The 26336-nt window shown below is 38.1% G+C and overlaps 2 long non-coding RNA genes across 2 annotated transcripts; one reads left to right on the top strand and one right to left on the bottom strand.

The window, feature by feature from the left end:
• The first annotated feature begins 862 nt into the window (after positions 1-862).
• Positions 863-6243, top strand: LOC138032855 (uncharacterized). The gene is made up of 3 exons (XR_011128497.1): positions 863-1027; positions 3143-4305; positions 4382-6243. It is a non-coding gene; the product is annotated as an uncharacterized lncRNA (long non-coding RNA).
• On the bottom strand, positions 2045-26336 carry LOC138032858 (uncharacterized). The gene is made up of 5 exons (XR_011128500.1): positions 26174-26336; positions 25660-25715; positions 24871-25122; positions 19642-19891; positions 2045-2392 (listed from the first exon to the last, which is right to left on the bottom strand). It is a non-coding gene; the product is annotated as an uncharacterized lncRNA (long non-coding RNA).

The following is a 26336-nucleotide window of genomic DNA, read 5'->3' as shown; positions in this document are numbered from 1 at the left end:
CCACTTGATTTCATATCCGCAGTTCATATATGATTCATTTCATATACCATTTCATCATTGATTCATTCCTCACGGGACCATTAGAACCCACAAATGACCAGCTCCCAACGTCAGTGGCTTCATAGCTCAGTTGGTTAGAGCGTCGCACCGGAATCGCGAGGTCACGGGTTCAAACCCCGTTGAAGTCCTGAATTTTTCAGGCTTCTGTACGCAATTGCAAAAATTGCGCTCATAACTGCGAAGATCATAGCTCCACTTAAAATCAATTTTACTAAAACAGAATGAAATTTCTTTCTCCTTTAAAGTTATAAGACTTATCTTTAAGTCTTCCATTTGGCCTATTCTCTCCACTTCACTGATGGTTTCCCTTGGAATCCAGCCCAATTGTTTGGTTTCACTGCCAGAAACTTAACAAACACACCAATTGTCTTTTCGTTCCCTCGGGATAAGTCCATTTTAATCTCTCGCAAATGGAGATTGATGCCTTTACGCAAAGACAGCAGTTACTGTATTTTAGAAACTCCCTCCTTAAACTTGGACAATCCTGTGAGAGACATCTTGATTTTAATATCATTCTCAGACTAGCAAAACAGCAAAAAATAAATGACCTTATTTTCTCTTTAGGCTTACTTGTGTTCACAGTTGTGCAGAGAGCTAAACCTCATTTAAGTTGATGAACAAAAGTACTTTCCATTATCGGCTTTGTCTCGCAAGAGTTGTCAGTGATGATGAACATTCTAATTTTATAAAAATGGCCACCGGCTCAGCCGTGTTGTAACGTGTTTTGATGTCATGTACGCCACGTTGAAGCTTCCCACCTAAAACTTTCCAGGACAATGAGTTGAGCGAGAGGGCCCTGGGTAACTTTAAAAAATGGCGAACGAAGTATCAATGCAAAAACCTTTATTCAGTTAAGGGCTAAATGTAACAAGTCTTTATGAATCATGGCTTATGGTTGCCAGCTTGACTACAATGTAAGCCAAACAGGATGTCACGTGGAACCAATCTACAGATCTTCTTGTACCAGGTAACTTTATAATTGAGAAATATGGACTGCAATCAGTGCGTATGTGGAGTATATATTTAAAGGATTCTAGCCTACATCCCAGACTTGTCAGCTAGAATCTTCATTAACCTTCATCAGATTATAAGATGATAATTATGCTGCTGATTTTTCATTATCGTAAACAGCTTCCATGCATTACATTTGCAAAACGTTATTGTAAATCATTAGCTACAGTAGCTTAAAAGAAAAATTATTAACATTCTGTTATTATGTTTAAATTGTATTTCTTTGTCTCGCTTAGAAGTACAAGTAAATTAATTATGTCATAAAAAAGTTTTTGTTGATTCACTGTTTCTACTTTTAGTTAATGTCACTTACTTTGTGGCCCAAAATACTACATGTAGCAATAAGTCTGGTTTCTCCAGACCCTGTGACCCCATGCCTCTGGAATTTCTGCCATGCTTAGCATTGTAACCATTTTGTTAGGTAACAAGTTAGTGCATGTTCAGGTTGTTCCTGGTAGTTCCATTGACTGTCCATTAAGTACTAAGAAAAACTTCATGAAATCTTAGTGAAATACCCTTATCACAGAGGCTATTTGGAAATTCCAGAAGGTCATGGGACTTACAAATTACTACTGTTTAAAATTGTTGAAATCCCTCTTTTTTTGTGTCTTCCCTTTGTGGATTAATTATGAAATTACCCTGAGAGTGGGTTGAAGTATTGGGTGCAATCCATCAACCAAAATTTCTGGAAATTTTGGTCCAAAGCTCAATGGAACAGTTCAGTGCAACCGGAAAATTTTCAAAACCTTTTGACTTGGACCACTTTTCCCGGGGGGACCGGTATGAATCTTGGTTGAATGGATCAGACCCATTTAAATTGGTATCCATTTTGCAGTGGTGAGAGTGGGAGAGGGTGTGCGAGATAATGCGAGTTTAGGCGAGTTAAGGCGAGATAAGGAAATTTGAACATAATCTCAAGCTACGACTTAGGGCGAGTTAAGGCGAGTTAAGGTTCCAGAGTAGGCCTTCAAAACGTGGTCAGTTCCAAGCGATAAAGGACAAATTACGTACAGGACAAATACGTAAATTATCTTCTAGGGGTCTAAATCGAAACTCGACAAATAAACCATTGGAAAATTCTTACCGTCGTGTCAATTTTGCCGTGAACTTTAAAAAGGAAAGAACCAAGTATTTCGGCACCTTTTCTTATGCCAATTCTGCTTGTCTGCCTGCAAAGAGTTGTTCATGATAACTGTGACTTCCTATGATATAAGTTCACTGGTTTAGCAGGCTTCAAACAGCAAATTCTCCCTCCAACAGCACTTCCTTCAACCACAGTCAACTCCTCCCTACACTGTATGCACATAAGAACGCCTTGTAACTGCAACAGAAGATAAATAGGTGTGTATTAAAATATGCATACCAGTCATTTTTCCGCTCTAAACTAACCCAATACTTTCTAACAGTAATAATTATCATAATTATCATAATAACTATAATTTATAGTAATAATAATTATAACTATAATAATAATTAAAAACATAATTATAATAATTTTAATAATAATATTTTTTTGAGGGGGGGCAACTTCATTCCCAGGGCTTCTCCCTCAGGTGGGGGCGGGGCGGTAGGGAAAGCCCCGCCCCCAAATGAGGGAGAAGCCCTGGGAACGAGGTTGCGAAGCGAGGGGGAGGGGATCGTGACCATTCTTGCACGGCATTATTTATTGCCGTCTTTACTTAAACTAGAAGTATTGCATCAAAATAAGACGCAAACGGCGTGACAAACATAAACAAGCGCCTTGTTTGAAATTAGTTACTTGACGTTTCGTATGCTTCGACATACATGCTTAAAAGTGATCATTAACTAATTGTTAATTAGTTGTTTTGAAGTCATTAGTCAGTTATGTTACACATGAAAACTTTAAATTAGTAGTTAAAAGTCACTTCTGAAGATGTATATCGAAGCATACGAACCGCCAAGAAAATAACTTCCCAAACAAAGAAGCTTTGTTTTAATGTTCGTCGCCGCTGTTTGCGTGTTATTTTTTTATAATTCTTTGTCTTGCACGGCATTATTTGTTTGTGAAGTAGATTGCAGTCTTTGTCTAAAATAGATGTACTCCTCTCAGATTGGACAGGTTGCTGTTGCACAGAAGTTTTCCCTGTTCTTATCAGTCTGAGAGGTGTTTGGTCTTTCATATTTCGGGAGATCTTCCACAAGGAAATAGTCTCCTGTCTACGATTAATGCCTGGATTCTACGAACTTCACTTTCGTCTTCTCCAGAGTGTCGGTGTTGGTTTACTGTAGATCATGTCCTCGACTGACGGTTCCACTTCCTCGTCCGCGTCCGCGTCCACTGCCTCTTCTACTTGTTGTTTGCTGCTTTGACCGTTTTGTGACTACTTCTCTGACATCTCGAGCTCGGTTGTCGTTGCTTTGCTCTTAGTGTTCTCCTCCGATTCTTCTTCGTTTTTTGTCTGGTTCGTCTTCATCCTCATTGTCGTCCAAGAGATGTTTTCATTCTGTCCAAATGCGCTTCATTCTCAGGGATATTAATAGACCTAATCGGCTAACTCAATGTTGTACCCAATTCAAATCTCCCGGGACTAAGATTCTTTGTGTATTGTATTTGCATGATAATGTAGCATTCATATTTAAATTATATGGAAATTCCTGGAACAAAACGTTTTAATCCCAAAGGGTTTGAATTGGGTAAAACATTGAGTTAGCCGATTAGCTCTATTCAGTCCGTGCGCATTAAGGAAAGAAAAGAAAGATCAATATAGTGCCACGGAAAGAGGTTTACTTGCAAAATCAAATCCAACACCTTAGTTGAACAACAACAATATCCTTCTCCAGGAGATATAACATAACAAAATACATTTTAATCATTTCACTAGAACGTCTTTCAGTACAAGATTATTTGAAACGTTCTTTAGACAAAGTTAGCAACACTTTATACGGAATGAAGAAAAGAAAAACAAACTCCGTAAAGGCTGGAGCGAGTTGCACGAAAGCGAGGTCATAAGGGCCAAAACAAGAGACTTACAGCTTCTACTGAGAAGTAACGGATTAAAAGTATTAGTTGGTAACTGTACTCTTACGTCAGTAAGAGAAAATATGGCAAGTGCTTTGTCTGGACCCCACGTACTAACCAAACAAGATATTCCGGAAAGTTTTCTTGCTGTAAGAAAACCTTCAACACTGAAGAACACCGAATTAAACTTTTGGTTACGCTATCGCGACGAACTCGTGCAAAGTTCTCTCAACAAAAGCCCATCTTGTGAAAAGGTAAGACTGACTCATTATCTAGGAACGTTTTACGTGTGCGTTATGTAGAAATATGATTTGGATTCTTTCATTTCAGGGTAGAGGAATATGTAAGCAGAGGATTGTGTCAAAATATTGTCGATCCAGATCCGAGATGATTTACACGAAACGAAAGCTTTACTGTGTGAGTGCGAATTCTTACAAAACGGCAGGCGACTCAAGTGATACGGCAAGCTCATTAACACCATAACCTGGGACACAGTGGAAACAGAAAATTCCATCGGACAGCTGGCCCGGGAATCATCCCTTGAAATAGCGCCTCTTTTTACAAGGGCAGAGATGAACAGACATTTCGGAAAGTCTGGGAAGCATATCAGTGGCAATAATTAACAATTAGCCCATAAGGCGAAACCGAATGGGCTATTGACCTGTGGCCCTTGAGGACGAAGGGTCTAATTGTTTTAGAATCACCCAACTAGTCGGGCAAAAAAGGCAATAATAAAGTTAGCAAATGTAAGTTAAAGAAATATTTATTTGGGAAAAAAAAAAACGAAAGAAAGCCTCACGCTTTTCCCTACTCGAGGACTATCAATAATAGTCCTCTAGTAGCGTAGCAAATGAAAATGCAGCATTTACATTAGTCCACTAGTTGGGTGATACTAAATAACTTATACATGTGAGTAAAAAGAGCTGCCTTTATTCATTTGGTGATAATCATGAAGTTATTCTTCAGCAGTTTAAATTTCATAGGAAGCTTACATGGAATTCCCAGAATGGAATTAGTGCAATAGTCAGGCTTTCTGCATCTACCTTTATATATGTATATGAGCTACTTGATTTTTCCCACAAAATATTTGTGAGATTACTCAAAATCTAAACAAGCTGACTTAAATTTCCTCAAATACCATTCCATTTAATCATCTGTGTGCTGTTTGGTTAACTGAATCCTCAGTGCAGATTTCTGCAAGACTAGGCTTTGCCTTACAGAAGGATATCAATTTTTTAAGCTTTTAATGATACGCCCTAGTGAATCGGTAGATGGATTCGTCATGTTATCATGTGAGGCCATGTGAAAAGCAAATGCATGAGTAGGGGTATCTAATAGCGAAGTCCAGTTTAATCTACTCTCTCACAACACAATAGGCAACTTTCACGATGGTGTCATTTGACTACAACTTCCAGAATTAAGGTTCTTTTTCTTTTCTTGTTTAATTTTGTATTTTCATTGGAGTAAAAATAACAATAGCCCTAATTAGCACGAGACAAGAAAAACCTGAAGGATTCTGGTACTTGTACTCAAATGTCGTCATCATGCAAATTTCCTATTCTCGGTTTTCACATGACGTCACGACCGCCATGTTGGTGCCCTAAAGAAAGAAAAGGCGGCCATGTTGGTGCCCGGAGCAAATCCTCCGGGAATTTAAATCTATTCTTATGCAAACGCTTCCTTTTGTTTTCGTTGAAAAACATGGCTGTTGATCACGTGAGTGAAAACCAGCAATTGCACTTAGTCCTTGTCTGAATGCACGAACCAAGAAACGACCAAATATAAATTGCATATAAGTGCACCTGCGTGAACGTTTGCAAATATGTTTTTTCTATTTCTCAAGTTTTGACCAAATAGAGTGTTTGTTTACTTTCTGCAAAAAGGGTCAAGGCATGGGCAATTACTGCGGAAATGTGCCAAACCCAGTGTCGTGTTTGTAGTAGTGAAGGCGAAAGACTCTCAATCGAGAGGGCAGAAGGTCTAATCGTGATCAGTGCAATTGACATTACTTTCTATTTTTCATGAGAACATTTCATAGCAAAGGAGATAGAAGCGTAAAAAAGGTAGGCTATTTACTTGCTTGTTAGATAGCAGAAAAAGAAAAAGCAGGGACAAGGAAATTATAATTGATGGTCAAAGGGGACAAGGGGATTGAGAGAAGGGAGGGTAGGTATTGGAGGAGGTAGTCAGTGAGGGGAGATCTCAAACCTATTTTTATTTAATCTTTTTTTTTTTTTTTTTTACCTAGCCTTTCCCGAAAAAAAAAAAAAAAGAAAAAAGAAGCCAGCACATCCCGTGATAAAGAAAACCATTTTCCAAACAGTTTGGTTGATACACTGATTTACTCCAAGTATAGACTACATTTTTCACTATTTCACCTACAGGTAAAATGCGGATCATAAGTTTTATCTAGATAAAGACAGGCTCAACCTAATAACGCAGTTTACGGGCAAAATCTGTAGGCAGTTTCTAAGTAGGTTCCTCATCAGTTTGGTAGCTGTATACAAGTACAATAGAATTCAAAAACTAGTATATCTTACCGCAGTCAACAGTTTTTCTCTTTACCAAACGAGCTATCGATGAGCTAAGGATGACATGGGAATTCATAGCCGTCCTCAAGTTACACTAGAATAGTTAATCCATTGAATCGCATTGGGAAAAAACGTCTTCTTGACTTGTACAAAACTAATGGTTTGACTGGAGCCGTACTGATATTGCTTTTAACCGACTCAATTCCTTAGGGTACTGAACATTACTAATTTGTTAGTTAGCTTTCGTTTCGTTCCTAATCACTTCTTCCACTGGTTTCCATACTTGTTTGATCCCTACACCAACACTTCCAGCAATTATCGGAAGACAGTCCATTATTAGTAACCGTCACGTTCCTTGCATGCGGAGGGCCCCTTGTTTCTTTTTTTTCTCAATTTCCGTTTGCTTCCTCATTCGTTTCAGATCAGTCAGTCGTCAGCCTCGATAAACAAGCTGATCCTTTTCCTTTAAGACAAGCTGACAAATACACGACATGAAAAATAGAAAATAAGTCGTTGCGAATTAAAAAAAAAAAAAAAAAACGCCCTCCATTGTAATTTATCCTCCGGGAACACGGAAAATTTTCTTCAAGATACTTTTCATAATTACACGAACCTCTGGATAGCGCCAACAGTAAATTAAAGGATTTAACGAAGAATTTAGAAGAACGAAAAAGAATGCGATCTGTTTGGCTACTAAGACAGAGTCAGACCAGTTCCCTGCTTTCTTTAAAATCAAACAGCAAAAATTCGGAAGATAACACGCCACAAATACAGCATAAATGTATACAACATTCAAGGAAGACTTCCGTTCCCGGAGGAGCACCACTGGTTGCAAATTTTGCTGCTGAAATTGATGGTGAATTCGATTCCGATGATATCTCGCCACTTTGTAAACACGAAAATATGCAACTGTTGTCAACAGAAATCCGATTGATAGAAGAACAAGTGGAATATTCCGGTACAACGGGGTAAAGAAAAGAGAAAAAGAGGTACAGCGTGTCAGCCATATTGCAACCAAGGCTGCAGTAACACGTTTAGAAGTCACAAGCTCTTGATATCTCAGATGAAAAGAAACGGCGAGAAGTCTGTCAACAGCAATGGCGGTAACATTCAAGAACGATGCCCCCGCTAGAAGATATAGAATAGCGAAGCAAGAGGGTAAAGTCACTGGACACAATAATTCAAGGTTGGAGTTCACTGCCATGTTGAAGACCACTGCGAGCATTATGTGAGCGAACAATCCCACGGCAAGATCAGAGAGAGCAAGACTCAGAAACAATTTCCTCATATTAGCCGGCAGAAATGAAGTTTTCCTCAACGCTTGAATAGCCAGAGTATTTCCGAATGTTGCCATGGGAGAAAAAACGAAGTTTAACACACATAGCGCAAACAATATTGTTCTGTGAGATTCAGCAATTTGCCGAATTTCATCCAAGTGGTGTCTGCAAAACTGGTCGGCCATGGTAACTTCAGTATTCAAAGTGCCTGGTTTGGTTGAGCCAATTAGCATTTGCCTTAAAAATATTCGTACCTCTTGCACGACCAGGTATTTAAAGAGATTGACAATGTAATGTAATCAACTTCCGTAGACAGCATTGGATCGGTTTGGTTGTGAATAACAACCAATTAGACAATTTTGTCTGAGGATATGTTGAGAGAAAAAAAAAAAAAAATTGACGCCAGGTGTATATGTTTTATCAAGAATCAGGAACACGTATACAGAAAGTTTAAGTACGCCTGTGCAAAGAAACGGCGACTAGGTTGAAAGGATACAAATGCTGCACTGATAATTAATGTAGTTCTCTGTGTAATTTATGATGACGTGCAAACTCAGGCTAACAGCTCTATAAGCAAATTATATGTTAACTTGGCGAATCACCACAATAGAACATGGTGCATGGTACAAACATGTTGTTTGAATCGTTTTGGTTTTATAAAGTTCCTGTAGAAAAGCTGGAATTTAAAACTTTTTCTAAAGGAAACCCAAAACGTTCGAAGAGGTCATGCTAACTCTTTAAAAACTGAAGGTGCGGATCGTACATTAGTATCACCTGTCTTTGATGGTGATTAAAAATACAACTATACGCTCTGGAAACTATATAACGAAATTGATTGACATAAAACGACAAGAATATGCTAATAATAGAGATAAAGTTTCTCACTGCCAACGTTTTCATTTAAGGCTGGCTTTAGAGATAACGGATCAACAGAGACTCTTTAATTTTGCAATGCAGGTCAGATCGACCAGTTGCGAATATTTCACAATGATCCCACTTAAGTCTCTGGTTGGTTAAGAAAACATGATCAGCAATTGCTGATTCGTGACAATTTGTAGGTAGAGCTTTAAAATGTCACGTCACGTAATCAGCGTTTCGTTTTCCCTATGTAGAAATCATTGCAATCCCAGCAGTTTGCTCTGTACACTACTTTTGACCTGAAGGAAGGAGCTAGTTTATCTTTGTAAGGGAAAAAAGACTTGATTCTTCGGGTGTTCTGAAAAACTATTGTGACGTTGAAAATACCATAGAATTTGTTTATACAAGACCTCAGCTGTTTTGTGAGGTGTTTGCTGTGATGACCTAAGAAAGGTAGAACGATAAGAACTTCTTTTTTCTTAACTGTTTGTACAGGATCTAGTGGCTTATTTTGATGTTTCTCAATGACATCATTCATATGATATTTAACAGTTCCCATAGGGTAGCCATTAAGTAACAAAATCCTCTTGAGGTCATCTAGGGCAGACTGTAACAATCGGGGTGACGAACAAATTCTAATGCAGCGATAAGCCAAAGTGCGGACTAGGTTTATTTTGTATTTGCGCGGCGTAACAGTCCCACTTGGTGTAAAGACCGGTGAATGTCTTCTTTCGATAGATTGATGTTGAGAAGGAGCTGTCAAGATTGCGTTTCATAAGAATATCAAGGAATGGAATTTCATGGTTTTGTTTGGCGTTTTGAAATGGCGTTGTGATTGTAAATAAACATGATTACTTGACCAAGATGAAACAGTTGACATGCGAGGGGAATACACTTGTTATCAAGGCAAATTTCAATAGTCTCATCCAGTGGGACATTAGTAAATAGTGAACTGACATCAAAGGAACACATGATTTCGCCGTTGTGAGTGTACTGTTTGGCTTATTCTGCAAAACTGAAGGAGTCTTTAATTGAAAAACAGTTTGTGGAGATAGATTGGAGGCGCTTACAAGGTACGAGGCAAGATTGTAGTCGAAGGTAACAAATTAAACTTTGTTCTCTGGACTTTGTGGGGTTTTTTGTCAGTTTTTTGAATTTTGTCTCATCGGAGATCCACCTAGATTACCCCGATTGGTCCTACGAATTTACTCTTCTTTGCAACATAGAAGAGTCATTTCCTCATCTTTTGACTGTACACTCCTTCCTTTAAAGGCCCTGTTCGCAAGCCACAGAAAGTTTACATAGGTATTACGTGCGGGTATTTTTTTATCGTTAGTTACTGTTTTGAAGGATCACGAATAACTATAGTCGAGCATGTTGGAGTCAAGTTTGTAAGTAGTGTACAAATCTAAAACGAGATGCTTCCGTGAAGCATACACTGGATTGCCTGTGGTACGTGTTACAGAAAATTAGAAGGCACTGAATTGTGTGGTATTGAACTACAGCATTCCAGTCTCTGAAGAATAACAACCTTTACCTCGGTGTAAAAATCTGTGAAAATGTTTGGTAGCTCGTGGTGGGGTTACGTTATTGTTTGATGTTTTTTTGGCTCTTTTGTTTTCCTGTTACGTCATCTGCGAGTTTCACAGGTTTTTACACAGAGGATGAGCCGAACATCTATGAGATACATTATCGCAAATCACAATGCTGTCAAGCCCAAAAGCAGAGGAAATGGTTAATAAATATGAAGTTTGCTACTATCTGAATGTTTTTGTGCTGTCACGCAAATGATGTAATTTCATGACACTCAAAATTCGCACAAAGCGTGAGTTTCATGTAAACAATCTTTGCACTAGTAAGTGGTAGCAATAAATTGGATTAACCAGGAAGTTAAAGAAATATTGTTGCCTTACCAAATAAACTTCATTTTACACAACAATGACAAAATCATTTGTCAGAGAATTCCTGTCTCCTCCAGCGTATCACATTTCAACGCACGTATGCAAATTTGTTAACTCATTTTCACCGCGTCCTGATTCCCGCGAAATTTTTCTTCTTTCAAATATCAACAAAAATATTATTTCTCGTCAAGCGTTCCATCTTTTATGTTCAAATAACCGCTAAAAATAAAGATTTTTTAACGATCTATCCGTATTCCGTAGATATTTTTTCATAATTTAATATTCTGTCAAAATCTGTCAAAACACAAAAATAGCAACGCACGCAACAAATTTAGTCGCATTTACCGCTTCGTCGAATTTCCATGCTTAACACAGGAACTTTTAGTCAGGATCAAACGTACCGTTTCCATGAAGAACCTTTGCCTTGAATAATGAAGCACAAAATAGACGACAAGCTTTCTTTCAAATAATTCTTGGCTGTCACATTTCCAATTATTCTTTTTTATCTGAAGACTGTGCAGAGTTGATCACAGATCCACGTAAGGTGTTCGATTCGTTCTGTGTCTTCGTTGAACCCATAAGTTACCAGACAATTTTCCATTTGGTTTCAGTGTTCTACAAAACAGCACACTTGGTAAAATATTTGAAAAACAGCTCACTTTGATTCATTTCGGCTCGACGGGCGATAGATTGTTGTCGAAGTCCATTACTCGTCGCTTTTAAGATTCCAGGAGTTTGTTTTTCGCCGCCTGCCTAGTTTATCCAACTGACTTTCCATTATTCATCCATGGCAGGCTAAGTTAATGATTCTACTGTGTCCACCAGAGAAATCTACGCATTTCCACTACCCTCTCGATCCTAAGAAAATATGTGCAGAAGGCTCTATGCTCAAAGACACCACTTACCAGGGGAGTGACAGGCAAGACTTTTACCGACACGGAAAAGAAAAATAAAACGGAAAAATCTACCAAATTTCTGACTGGGATTGCCATACGGCAACCCAGTAACAAGATGAAAGTTGCCAATCATTTATTGACTCTTTAATCTCGACATTCACAACAACAGATACCGATGCCTCTTTCTCGAATTGGCTACAGTCATTGAAAGCATTCAGAATAGCTTCATTCAAGTACAAAACGCTACACCAAGTATGATAAAAAAGGCTAACAACAATACTAGAGAGGATCACTGCAAACGATAGAAATAATTGCACTTGAAATAGCTTTACAGCTCCAAATACAAATGAATTCAGTAATAGCAGAAAACAAAAAGCCATGATAATACAAATAGACAGAAAATTCACCTTTTTCAGAAATTTAACTAAATGCATTCGGCTAGGCGTACATCTCTGCGACTCGGTACCGCTAGCACTAACTTTGACATCAGGAACTTTCTTCTCTAGGAAACTTTCACAGTTCTATGCTTCTCTCGTTTGGCATTTGGTTTCAGTGCAGTTCATATCAGTGTAGTTCATATCATGATTTTCACATATTTGCTCATTTAGTACACATTTGTTCTCAATATAGCTTTCTTTCAGTTTGCGGACCAACCCGGGCCAAAACAATCGCTCAACGGCATCTTTTAGTGTGGGTCTACCGCAAACGGCGTGTGCATAAGTGAGTAGTTTGAGCGTTCCGAGGAAGAACCTTAATACAACAAAAAGCAATATGGTCACAAACGACATACTGCCATGGGCTTCACACACACCTTGATCGCGCTAAAGAATGATATTTGGTATGATCACTCAATCATGTGATTGTGCCTGTCAACAAGACATTATTATACTTATTATACTTTCGATCGAAATTCTCCAATCACAATTAGCTATTTTAACAACCTGTTTCCTCAGAAGGACGTCTGTGAAGCTGCCCAATCAAAACATGACAACTTCGATCCTCTTAGTGGTATAAATTCACAGAAAACCAAAGGTGTAATGATTTTGTCTTCGTTTATTTCAGGAGAGCTTTGTTGATCTCCGTCTATCGTTAGAATCTTATAATTGGTCTCGACTCCTGTTTCGTGTTGCTATCGCACACCCACTAAAATTCGCGTATTCTTGGTCGTTTTATTCCTACTCGTATAGAACCAAACAGCTACCTCCTAAATGTCGAGACCAGTAAATGATCACACAAACGAAGCCAATGGCGAGAAATAATATTTCAAGTGAATAGCTTAAAATAAAATTTGTGCGAAATCTCTCTCTTTAAGAAAGTTAAAGAAATATTGTTGCTTTCTAAAGTTAACAATAACTTCATTGCATTTTACGCTACAGTGACTATACTAAAATCTTTTTCTGATCTTTAAAAACAATCGCTAGCTGCATTTGCCAGAAAGATCACGGCTACAAATGCCTGTCATCTTAATGTGCATTAAATTTCAACTCACGAATGCAAATTAGTTAAGCTCGAATATTACACAGCACAATGAATCACAACGGTTGAAACATCTCACAAAAACCTTTCCAGCGTGAAATTTATTGAAACTAACAACATATTTGCTATTGGAGACAAACAAAACCCTTTCTATTCCAATTGCGTGCGTGCAAACAAGAAACAATCCGTCTCACAAACCATACGATATGCAAATGAATAAATTTCTCAGTTCAAGATTAAACTCTTTCCTAAAGAACCTTTTCCGAAGCACAAAATAGACAACAAGCTTTCTTTCCAATAATTCTTCACTGTCACATTTTCAATTATTTTTTTACCTGAAAACTATACAGCTTGACTACAAATTAAATGAAAATTGCCAGACAAATGAGATGCCACTTCGGTAAACACTGTGATACATTCAAGATGTTCGATTCCTTTTACACCCATACTGAATTTGCCACTTACTGTCAGTGTTCTACATACCAGCACAGTTTATAAAATAAGATTAGAAACAACGCACACTTTCTCATATCCGACTGCAACTGTTGTCGAAGACCATTCCTCGTCGCTTTTAAGATTCCAGATATTTATTTTCCTCGCCTGTTTCATTACTCCAATTGACGTTCCATTCTTCATCTCATAAAGGTATATTTTTTCCACTAAAACGCCATTCGCGTTACAATGACTTTCAACGCCATTGCAGGTTTGATTATTAAATGTTCTCCTGTGTTCACCAGGGAAATCTACACATTACCCCAGTCCCCTCAAAGCTAACAAAATACGCACAAAAGACTCTATACACAAAGACACCACTTAGCAGGGGACTGATAGGCAAGACTTTTCCCGACACGGAAAAAAAAAATTAAAAAAACACGAAATCAAACACAGATCTTGACTGGGTTTGCCTACTGGCAACCCAGTAACGAGATGCTTCTGTGAAGCAAACACTGGGTTGCCTGTGGTACGTGTTACAGAAAATTAGAAGGCACTGAATTGTGTGGTATTGAACTACAGCATTCCAGTCTCTGAAGAATAACAAACAAAAGGGAAGGGAGAAACATTGGCTTCTGGGCTGACGTGTTGATAATTTTCAAAGTTTCCTCACAACTTCTTCTCACAACAAGTTTAAGCGTGCCCTCTGAGCATCTGACAGCTTTGTTATACTAAAGTTGGCTCAAGTTAACCTGCTCGGCGGGGTTAGTATCTGGATGGGAGACCAAAACAATATACCCCTCAAAACAGGAGCATTGGACCGAAAATTCTATTTTAACGCTAACAAACGCGGACCAAGCAAGGAACTGATTTTGTTAGCTTGCTTTATGCGAAACAAATATTGATGCAAAAGTAAATAAATAGTGATACAAAGTTTTTGGGAAGAGCAGAAGGAAGTTTTCTGGACGGTCGATCGAGAATAAAATATTTTGCCATCAGCAACAACATTTATGACATGAAAACAACATTAATTGTTAACCCGAATGTAAAAAGTTACGATCAGCGAAAAACATTTTGGGAGATTTTTGCTATTGTACTTTTGGCTGCACAAGTAAAAGCGCAAAATCGAAAGTGACATCGGATTCAGCGGGCGCCGTGATGAAGTTACCTCGGCGTGTCTGCTCGCGAAACAGTGAAGCATCTGTGTCAAGTGATGGCAAGATACCGGGTTTTTGTTTTTGATAGTTTTCTTTTTCTTTCAAGTGTTATAAAGTTTGGCAAGAAATGTGCGAATTCAACGCAAAGATCACAATCGCCCAACTCTTCAGGTTGACTGTCAAAACTTTACTCTCCAAGACGAGGTTTAATATTTATCGCCAGGTAATTCCATCGTTTTGGGGATAGCAGCTACTTTATTATTCATCAGTGTCAGATTTTTTTTGCCGATTTTGGGGGTCATTTTCTTGAAACTCAAGCAAGCTTCCAACAGACCTGTTCATTTTCGTGACACTATACCACAAAAAATGCTCCCGTATCACATTTCAACACACGTATGCAAATTTGTTAAGCTCGAAAATTAAACAACATGATATTAAAGTTCACAAAGGCTGGAAATATCTCGGCAAAATCCTTTTCCAGCGAAAATTAATTGAAACTAACAACATATTTACTATTAGAGGCAAAAAACCTTCCTATTTCAATTGCGTGCGTGCAAACAAGAGATGCAATTAAATACATTTTTGACAGTTTACATTAAACCCTTTTCGACTCGGAACCTTGACCGTAAATAATGAAGGACAAAAGCGACAACAACTTTCACTCAAATAATTCTTCACTGTCACATTTCCAAATATTTTACACCTTTGCAGAGTTGAGTACAAAATACCGGTAAATGTAAATTGTCAGACAACTTAGATGCGACTTGAGTAAACACTGTGATGCATTCTTGTAGGCATTCGATTCCTTCAATGTTAATTTGTTAAATCCATAAACAAATTGCTATTTGATTTCCGTGTTTTATATAATACCAAGTTAGTAAAATATTAGAAACAAAGCTCACTTGATATCCAAAGGCGAAAAATGAAATTGTTGTCGAAGACTATTACTCCTCGCTTAAAATCCAGATATTTATTTTTCAGCGCTGTCTTGCTCATCCAATTGACGATCCATTCTGAGCTCCATGAGGGTATATTTTGTTGAAAGATCCACTAAAACGCCATTCACGTCAATGACTTATTAGTGAAATTTCCAATTGTTATACCGGAAGACTGTGCAGAGTTGAGAACAGGTAAATAGAAATAGAGAGACAACTGAGATAACAGATCCACTATATGGATTCCTTCTCTGTCTTTGTTGAACCCATACTGAGTTACCAGAGAACTGTTCATTTGGTTTCAGTGTTGTACAAAACACCACACTTCGCAAAATTTTAGGAAGACAGCGCACTTTGATAACGGCTCGACGGGCGACAGACCGTTGTCGAAGTCCATTACTCGTCGCTTTTAACATTCGACCGCCTGCCTTGTTCAGTATCCATTTTCCTTGCCGTTATTGAGCTTCATAAGGGTACATTTTGTTCAAAGATCCAATAAAACGCCATTCGCGTTACATGACTTTCGACGCCATTGCCGGTTAAGTTAATCGTGCTACTGTGTCAACCAGAGAAATCGACGCTGTTCACACTACCCTCTTGATCCTAAGAAAATACGCGCAGAAGGGAGTCTACGCGCAAAGGCACCACTTAGCAGGGGAGTGACAGGCAAGACTTTTACCGACACGGAAAAAAATAAAACTAACTAGACCCTCCGTGAGGGTACACTGGGTTGCCTGTGGAACGTGAACCGTTCCAGACAATTTTTTCAAGTTGGAGTTCATTAAGACCATGTAAGGGGTCACCCAGAAGTCATACCAGCAGAGGCCCTTTGGCTAACAGGTTTGTCCTTGCGTAATATGTAGCTCTAACAGTGCACGATATTGTTTTGGTATTGTCTATCATTGTAGTTAAGTGCCATGGTAGAAGCCTTGGGTAAATAGCCTGAGAAGACATGTGGTTACTAGCAAAGTACTGAACCCAGAAAGATTGAAGAAAATAAATGGGAAGTGAGAAACATTGGCTTCTGGGCTGACATGTTGATAAACTTCTTTTCACCACAAGTTTACGCGTGCCCTCTGAGCATCTGACATATACCCCTTCGTAAAACAGAAGCATTGGACCGAAAATACTATTAACGTTAACAAATGCAAATTCAGCAAGGTACAGATTTTGTTAGCTTGCTTTATGCAAAAACAAATATTGATGCAAAAGTAAATAAATATTGATACACAGTTTTTAGAAAGAGCAGAAGGAAGTTTCCAGGACGGTCGCTCGAGAATAACATATTTACAACATGAAAACAACATTAATTTTGAACCGTGAATATAGAATATAAACAGTTACGATCAGCGACAAACATTTTGGGAGATTTTTGCTACGTTCAATTTTGTTATTGTACGTTTTGGCTGCACAAATAAATCGCAAATCGAAAGTGACATCGCCGGAATTCAGCGGGCGCCGTGATTAAGTTACCGCGGCATGTTTACTTGCCAAACAGTGAAGCATCTGTGTCAAGTGATGGCAAGATACCGGGTTTTAGTAAGTTTCGTTTTCTGTCAAGTGTTATAAAGTTTGACAGTAAATGAGCGAATTTACTCTCCAAGACGAGGTTATTTATCACCAGGTAATTCCAACATTTTGGAAAAAAGCAGCTACTTTATTATTCACCGGTGTCACAATTTTTTGCTGATTTTGGGGCTCATTTTGTTGAAACTCAAGCACGCTTCCAACAGACCTGTTTATTTTCATGACTGACTAACACAACAATACTAAAAATATCCTCCCGTATCACGTTTCAACCTTAAGCTCGAACATTCAATGCACAACATGATATTATAATTCACAAAGGCAGAAAACATCACAGAATCCTTTTCCAGCGAAACATTTTATTGAAACAAACAACATAAGATGCACTAAAACGCCATTCGCGTTGCAATGACTTTCCATTGCCGGTTAACGACAATAACAAACTCACGAGGCAGAATGTATATTTATATTTAATTAAGTTAGCACAACAGAAAGACGCTAACCTCATTTTGACACGAGAATGCATATTATAAAACACGATGAATTCATAAAGGCCACCTTTTTTAGCGAACAATTTTTTGAAACAAACAACATATTTGCTATTAGAGGAAAAAACCCCTTCCTATTTGGTTACGTGCGTGAAGAGAAAAAACTCAGTCGTGTCAAATATGCGCAATATTACAACAAACTAAAATTTCAGGATCAAAACATTTCCATGAAAAACCTTTTCCTTGAATAATGATGCACAAAATAGACGACAAGCTTTCTTTCAAATAATTCTTGGCTGTCACATTTCCAATTTTTTTTACCTGAAGACTGTGCAGAGTTGATCACAGATCCACTTAAGGTGTTCGATTCATTCTCTGTCTTTGTTGAACCCATAAGTTACCAGAGAATTTTCCATTTGGTTTCAGTGTTCTACATAACAGCACACTTGGTAAATATTATTTTAGAAATGCAGCTCACTTTGATTTCTGCTCGACGGGCGACAGATTGTTGTCGAAGTCCATTACTCGTCGCTTTTGAGATTCCAGGTGTTGGTTTTCACCGCCTGCGTAGTTTATCCAACTGACTTTCCATTATTGAGCTCCATAAGGGTATATTTTGTTTAAGGATCCACTAAAACGCCATTCGCGTTACATGACTTTCGACCCCATTGCCGGTTAAGTTAATCATTCTACCGTATCCACCAGAGAAATCTACGCAGTTCCACTACCCTCTCGATCTTAAGAGAATACGCTCAGAAGGCTCTATGCACAAAGACACCACTTACCAGGGGAGTGACAGGCAAGACTTTTACCGACACGGAAAAAAAAAATTAAATCTACCCATTTTCCGACTGGGATTGCCATACGGCAACCCAGTAATAAAGAAAAAAAATAGCTTACTCTTGTTAATAGCCATTGGAATTCTTACTTCAAATCCAAGTCATTTGTTTTTGTATAACTTATGTCCATTCAAAACTGCATCGTTATAATAGAGACAGTCACAAAATGTGTGTTGATAACGAAGCTGACGACGATTTGCACTTTGGGAAAAGCATTTAACAGACAAATCCGGCACAAGGGAAGCGCATTTAAACGCCGCCATCGTTTAGAAAGTTCAAATGTCCTGAGATGATATCGAAGTTTATTGGCGCAATACTTCAATGTTCTATTCAGAAGCACTTTTATAAAAGCAAACCTGGTTACGCTCTCTAATGCTCTTAAGAAGAAAACGTTTTCAGGTTAATCGGGAACTTGAAGCTCTAAGAAAGAGAGAATGATTCCTTTATGCTTACATAATCGTTCTTTTATATTGATTAATCTACATGTATTTTGTTTAGGGTGGGAAGAGACAAGGGCGACGTCAAATTCCCAATAACAAGGTTAACTTAACCTTATTTAAAGTGGTACTATGATCAAAAAATCATTTCCTTTTTTTCTTCAGATTTTGAAAGCGTGTTCGCTTAACATATAACTGGCAAAATTTTGAGCTTTGAGTTTTATCCAAAGGCTGTTTATTTTGAGTGTAAGTTTTGGATTTCATGGTCCGCCATTACTCACGTTCAAAACTGGCTGATTGGACCTCAGAGGGTTGGATCTAGAGAAAATGACGTCATTTACTCACTAGCTTAAAATTTCAGCGAGTAAACGCAATTTATTATATATGCAAAACATGGGTTGAAAAGTCTGAAAGCCCGAAGCTCCCGTGCTGCATATTAATTAGGCCGCGTACACGCGCATTGCATTCTTAAACTAGTGAGTGTTTGACGTCATTTTTTCCTCGACCCAGCTCTCTCAATTTTTTAAAGTTAGTAATGGCGGACCGTTAAATAAGAAAATTCCAGCTAAAATAAACAGGTGTCTTTTTAACATCAGAACTTAAAACTTGGGTGAGTTAGTGTTTAGTTAACATAGTTTTGAAATCCAAAGGTAAAACAAATTTTTTTTTGGTCGTAGTACCACTTTAAGGTTGCCAGCAAGCGGTCTTCAAAACGTGGAGATCTCCAAACGATAAAGGACATGAATTCAGCGGAAGTTTAAACTTGTTCTTTTTACAGGACAAATACTAGGGGTCAAAATTAAAACTTAACAGATATACCATCTTAAAATTCTTACCGTCGAGTCAATCCTGGCATGAACTTCAAAAAGAACTGAACCAAGTACTTCGGCACTAGTCTTCTGCCAGTTCTGCTTCTCGGCACAAGTTAAAAAGCTCGCAAAGAGTTGTTCATATTATCTGTGAGTTTCCATGATGTAGGTTCACTGCTTTAGCAGGCTTTAAACAGCAAATTCTCCCTGCAACAGCACTTTCTCCAACCACAGCCAACTCGTCCCTACACGGTACACACATCAGAACGCCTTCTAACTGCAACAGAAAACAAATAGGTGTGGATTAAAATATGATCATACTAGTCATTATTACCTTCAAACTAACCCAATACTTTCTTTATCTGTTTCTAAAAAATAATAATTATCATAATTATTATAACTATAATTATAGTCACAATAATTTGAATAATTATAACTATAATAATGTTAATAATAATATATAAGTATAATAATTATAATAATTTTTGAGGAGGGGACTTAATTCCCAGGGCTTGGGGGCGGGAGGGAAAGCCCCGCCCCAAATGAGGGAGAAACTCTGGGAACGAGGTTGCAAAGTGAGGGGAAGGGGATCGTGACTGTTCTTGCACGGCATTATTTATTACCGTGTTTACCTAAACTAGAAGTACTAAATCAAAAAAGAAGACGCAAACAGTGTGAAAAACATAAGCAAGCCCATTGTTTGAAATTACTCACTTGACGTTTCGTATGCTTCGACATATATCCTCAGAAGTGACCGTTAACTAATTGTTAATTGCTTGGAAATCATTAGTTTGTTATGTTAGTATGAAAAGTTCAAATTAGTAGTTAATGGTCACTTTTGAGGATGTATGTCAAAGCACACGAACCATGAAGTAAATAACTTCCCAAACAATATATACTGCATTGTTTTAAATGTTTGTCGCCGCTGTTTGCGTCTTATTCTTGTGTTATTCTCAACGTAGATTGCCGTCTTTGTCTAAACTTGAGGTACTTCTCTGAGATTGGATAGGTTGTTGTTGTTGGACATGGATAGTTTAGCTGTTCTTTTCGCTCTGAGATGTGTTTCGTCTTTGTCTTCTCGTCTAAGTTTGCGGCACACAAGTGTTTCATATTTCCGGTGATCTTCCACAAGGAAATATTCTCCTGTCTACGATTAATGCCTGACTTTTACGCACTTCTCTTTCATCTTATCAAGAGTGTTGGTGTTCTGTACATCATGTCCTCGAGAGACGGTTCCTCCTTCCTCGTCCGCGTCCGATACCTCTTGATCTTGTTGTTTGCTGCTTTGGCCGCTTTGCGACTACTTCTTTTACAGCTGCGAGATCGATTATTATTGCTTCTTTCTTAGTGCTTTCCTTTGATTCTTCTTCTTCGGTTTTGTCTTGTTCGTGTTCTTTCTCATGGTCGTTCCGGAGATGTTTTCTTTCTTCCTAACCGAGGTGCATCACATCGTTTGTCTAAATGCGCTTGTAGAAATAGTCTTCTTTTCTGTGGGTCAGTACTTGCAGCAGGTTTGCCTGCCCACCAACCGCGCAAGTAGGTAAAATATAAGGACGGTTTTTTGGCAGCTAACTCACATTTGTAACTTACTACAGTCTACAAGGGGCACTTAGAAGACTATAGCACTTTATCCTGACTGGTGCAACTATAGATGCATGGCCACAGGAGAAAGGACAACTGATGGTGGTGACTGATTATATATCACAGGGGTTGCTTGGCCGTGAACATTATTAGAGGTGTTTAATTTCTTGCTATCTTACTTTTCTTTGTGGTCTTCCTCGATGTGTAATTTGGCTATTTAACCTTGTGTAGTTCGTATTCCTTGAGAAGTCCACCGCAATCTAAAACCAGCACTTCTACCTCTCTTTACCTCTGCCATTCTGTGGAGTTGAAACTGGAACGGCCTCGATAATCAATTACTTTTTTGGGAAACTATTTTGGGGAGGCGAAAACAACGTGATTTTGACTCGCTCTCCATCACGCCCTTTTATGTAAATTTACAACTTAGTTCTACTTTTTAAGCTAACCCTGATATTGAATATTCAGTTTCTTTACAAATTACTATCAAATCACATCACTCGTACTTTGTAAAAATCAAAGTGCCACTGTCGTTACTCGTGGATATGAAAGTTACCGCGATTGTTTAAAATTGGCAGGCTGAAGTTTTCTTTATGCATTATCATTGATAGTTGGATAATTGTGTAACAGCACGGTGGGCTCTCATATGCAACTAGATACCCAAAATAATGCATGTATGTGAGGTAATCCCCTTTGCTGGAATTCAACCCTGTGAAATAAGTATACCATTTCTCCAATAGGGATAAGATTACTCGTTAACACATCCTCTATAAAGAGCTGTACCATGTGTTCAAAGTTCGTTGCACAGATGACAGGGTAATTTAGCATAAGGTCTGATTTTTGTTGCCAGGTCATATTGGTAATGTCATCAGGTTTAGCAAGTAGAGCAGATCCATTCAGTAATATTAACACTTTTTGTGTCAGTTATACATTCCTCCAACAAACCTTGCGAATATTTATCACTATATTTGATACTGTTACACTTACAAATAGATGATCTGAACCATAACTGATCACAGCAAATGCAGATATATTCAGGGCTATGTGTTATCTTATCACGAAAAAGACTGAATCACCTTTGACATGGAATGTCTAATAGAGTCTTGACCTTGACAAATTTCAGTTTGGTTTAGCCTTAAGCTCTGCATAGCTTTTCTTAAATGGTTTTATGCTTTTCTGTTTAGGTCACTGATATGTTCTGGATTGCTTGGACTTGATGGATTTGGATCAGTTTGATTTGTTCAAGTTGTATTCATGTGGATTTGATGACTCATAGCTTGCAGAACTTCGTGATAGCTTTGATAAACATTGGTATACTTTGATAGCTTCGGTGTTACTCTCCAAATGGCAGTCACCTTCCAAATGGAATTTACTTATCCCCCGTGAGCTTATGGGATGAACAGCACTGTCTTCTCACCATGTGTCTGTCGATTCCATTTCTACACGCATTAAAGTCTTCCCGTTGGTCAGTGAAAGGCGGTGCACAACTAATTGCACCAATCTGTACTTGTTCAGAGTATTTTGCTTCACCTTCGAAGAAAGCAATTTCTTTAATTCTTCCGTTTCTTGCTTCTAAATGCAGCGGAAGGTGCTCAAACACTTAAGTATAAAAGCGGCATACAGCAATGGCGGCGCACAACCACGCGAACAGGAAGTCACAGCTTTCTAAGCTGTGTTGTGATTATCCATCCTGATTGGTGATTGGCTTATTAGATCGAACTTCCGTTACGCAGGAGTGACACATTTGCATAAAGAACCTCACCAAAACTCGTGGATATATCCAGGAGTAAAAAAAAAAGTTGCATCAAAAGCTGGTGCTTCGTGTTTCAGGAGCTCCATCGGTTTCTCGGTGTTTGGAACTCCCTGACGAAACAGTCGCACTCGTTTTTGATGTATTACCTCCAACGTTATCAAAGTTATATCCGTCGAAACATCTTCTTTAAAGGAACCTCCACTTTAACCAAGAACTCCCTTCAAACCACAGAAACGTTTGTTTATAATCAAATTTGATTACATTTTTTCCGGAAAAAGCGTTTGCATCCGAATTAAAGGAATTCCAGAATCGCTTGTTTTCGACTTTAAATTGCCCGGGTGTCACCATCTTGAATAATTGTGACAATGTTACTAATGTTATTAATTAAATATTATTTATGTCACAACTGAATTATTCCAGACGGAGTAAAGCGGTACGTGATTCTTACATTTCTTTTTTTTCCTGATACAAACGCTTATTAAACAAGTATGAGTGAAAACAGAATTTCCATCGTTCAACAGATTCATTTGCTACGTAGTAATCCAGGAGAAAGTGAAAGGTCAAGGTCACTATGTGATCAAGATGGACTGAGAGTCATCGGAAATTAAGAGGTGAATACTTTGCTGCCTTATTTTGCTACTGATACAATGAAAGTCTCACTTTCTTCAGAATTTCCCTCGGCTAAAAATCATTTTTGGGAGAAATGGAGATTCCCCGTAAAAAAAAAAAAGCAGTGGAACCAAAAAGGAAAATGCACTCTGATAGTCACCGTCTACTGACACTCAACGACGCGATTGTACGATCTCGTACCAATAAAATATTACTGAATTAGCGACCTCTATACATGATAGTCAAACAAACCGGGCCAAATAACTGAAATGGAGCTGTAACTTTTATTTAAATGCACTGGCCTTTATACTTTGAAAAGAGAATTCACAACCCTCAAAAACAGTCATTAAATGGACAAAACTAATGACATTCAATTCAACTAAGTTGACCGAATTGTGGACATCAACTCGAACAATAGAAAGCCTTAATTTGCTTCCAATGCAGAACAATAAGGAGAGTGTACACGCATATCAGACAAGATGACCTGCATGGAGATTGTAAGAAGAGCCTATCTGTATTTTACCTAATGTATTGTAGTAGCATGTTTTTAGCTGTGTCTGTGTTTCTGATTTTGAAGGCTTCGCTTTAGTGCTCAATAGAAAGATTCAACTGGACACAACTTTGGAATGTCACTTTCTTAATTAAGACTTTTAACGGATTTTGACTGGTTCAATATTGTCAACAATACAGTTTAACCCATTCTCCGAGTAATCACCTTGACCTCACATCTGTCACATGACAAATCACTATGCAATGGTACAGGAACAACAGCACTCAGCAGCCGAGAGAAACATTATTTCGCAAATCCCATAAAACAGTTCATTTTGGGGGATTATTTGCATTAAAACAATGGATATCCAGTCCAAGTCACTGAAGCATGATACAGTCCCAATAGTAAATAACTTTTATTGTTTTTTACTAAAAAATCCACCCCCCCCCCCCCCCCCAAAAAAAAAAAAAACCCTATTGTACTATAGGATGTGGGGAAACTCTGGCTAACAAATTACCCTAGTCTTATTCAAGTTAATTAATCAATTTTTTATGAATTTCTTTATTAAGTTAAATTTATTTAAATCTCAAATCTTACTTAAGAACTCGTCTAAAAATAGCTTGATCTATGAAAATGCCGTTACATTGACCTAGGATATATTGTAGTTAAGGGTTCCGAGTAAAACATGGTTAGTGCCAAACGAGAAAGAAAATGATTTCTTCAGAAGTTTGAACTTGTTCTTTTGACAGGACTAGTTTACGTTAAGTTAACTCAGTACCAAAGGTCAAAACCGAAACTCAACGTATAACCATTTGAAAATTCTTACCGTCAAGTCAATCCTGCCATGAACGTGTTTACTCCAACAAGAGACGAATCAAGAACTTCACTTCTCCCGGTTCTGCTTGTCCGCACACAAGTGAAAAATCTGGTAAAGAGTTGTTCATACTGACTGTGGGTTAACATGGTGTAGCTTCACTGGTATAACAGGCTTCAAACAGCAAATTCTCCCTCCAACAGCACTTCCTCCAACCGCAGTCAACTCCTCCCTACACTGTACGCACATCAGAACGCTTTGTAACTGCAATAGGAGACAAGAATGGGTGTGGATTAAAATATCATCATACACAGCTCCTGATCGGAAGTATCATTTCAGCACAAACGTGTCAAAAAGGCGAGACACTTTTTATTGGTTCAACCTGTCCCAGATGTACCAAAGAATCCTTAAATTGTGCACATCGTTCAAACTAAGGTGCCAAAAAACACGTTGTCTCTTTTGGGAACGAATTGAATCAATTGAACAAATATATTTTGGGATACTGTCAGCACTGGCCAGAAGAAATGCTCGAATATAAATGAATAAAGTTAAAGTTAAACAAATTCCAAGATGGCCTACCAACATGGCTAACATTTGACAACCATAACCATCAAGTGACTTTTGCTTCATCAGACGGCCTCGCCTTAAGTTGTCGGCTTCATTATCTTAGTTAAAGTCGCAGCATTTAACAGTCACCAAAGTGACAAATCAGCCATTCAATTTTACGATTTTAGCAATTCGGTAACAATTAAACTCCGTCCAAACTTTTCACTGCAGAGTCACTTTTATAATAATATATACCTTTACTCCAAATCCTTGTCTTGAAATTCTGTCCCTTCATGTCATTTTTTGAACGTCTGGAAATAATGAAAAGAGAATTTTTTGTCGAAAACTTGTCTTTGAAAAACAAAAGTTACAATTCAAATTACTTTAAAAGTCAGCTTCTTAAGACTTTCCTTAATTCTTTCTTTTATCTGCACAAAACCGTAGAGAAATAACCAATTGTAACATAAGAATTGCCCGCCATTCAACCCGGAGAATGTGACATTGGATAAGAACACTTGGGAAAATGATGTCTGAAGTGGTTAAATCAACTGAAAATTTAGCCATATTGAATACTGACGTTTTACGAGTTTCGGCTATGAGAAGCAACCTTCGAAGGCCATTCTTCGTTCCTTCCCAAACGATACAAGATTTCCAAAAACATTGCTCTCAGCATACAACAAGCTGCGAACGCACACGTGTTCACAACTCGAAATTGTCGGCGTTTGAAAAGAAAAAGGAAAGATTATTTTGTTTTTACAGTAGAGCTTACCTTTAGTTTGGAAGGTTCTCTTGATGCATATAACTTTAAATTTGCAATTTGTTCCATTCTAAACGAGTACTTCAACATGGAGTCTACCAAGGCCACGAGCTGTTTTATTGAGCAGGATATTCGACACACCCGAAAAATTCCGAAGTGGGACTCACAAGATTCT

Source organism: Montipora capricornis, chromosome 14 (assembly GCF_036669925.1).
Source record: "Montipora capricornis isolate CH-2021 chromosome 14, ASM3666992v2, whole genome shotgun sequence".
NCBI classification, from domain to species: domain Eukaryota; kingdom Metazoa; phylum Cnidaria; class Anthozoa; order Scleractinia; family Acroporidae; genus Montipora; species Montipora capricornis.
The sequence above is the reverse complement of the archived record's forward strand: the minus strand, read 5'-3'. Positions and strand labels throughout refer to the sequence as shown.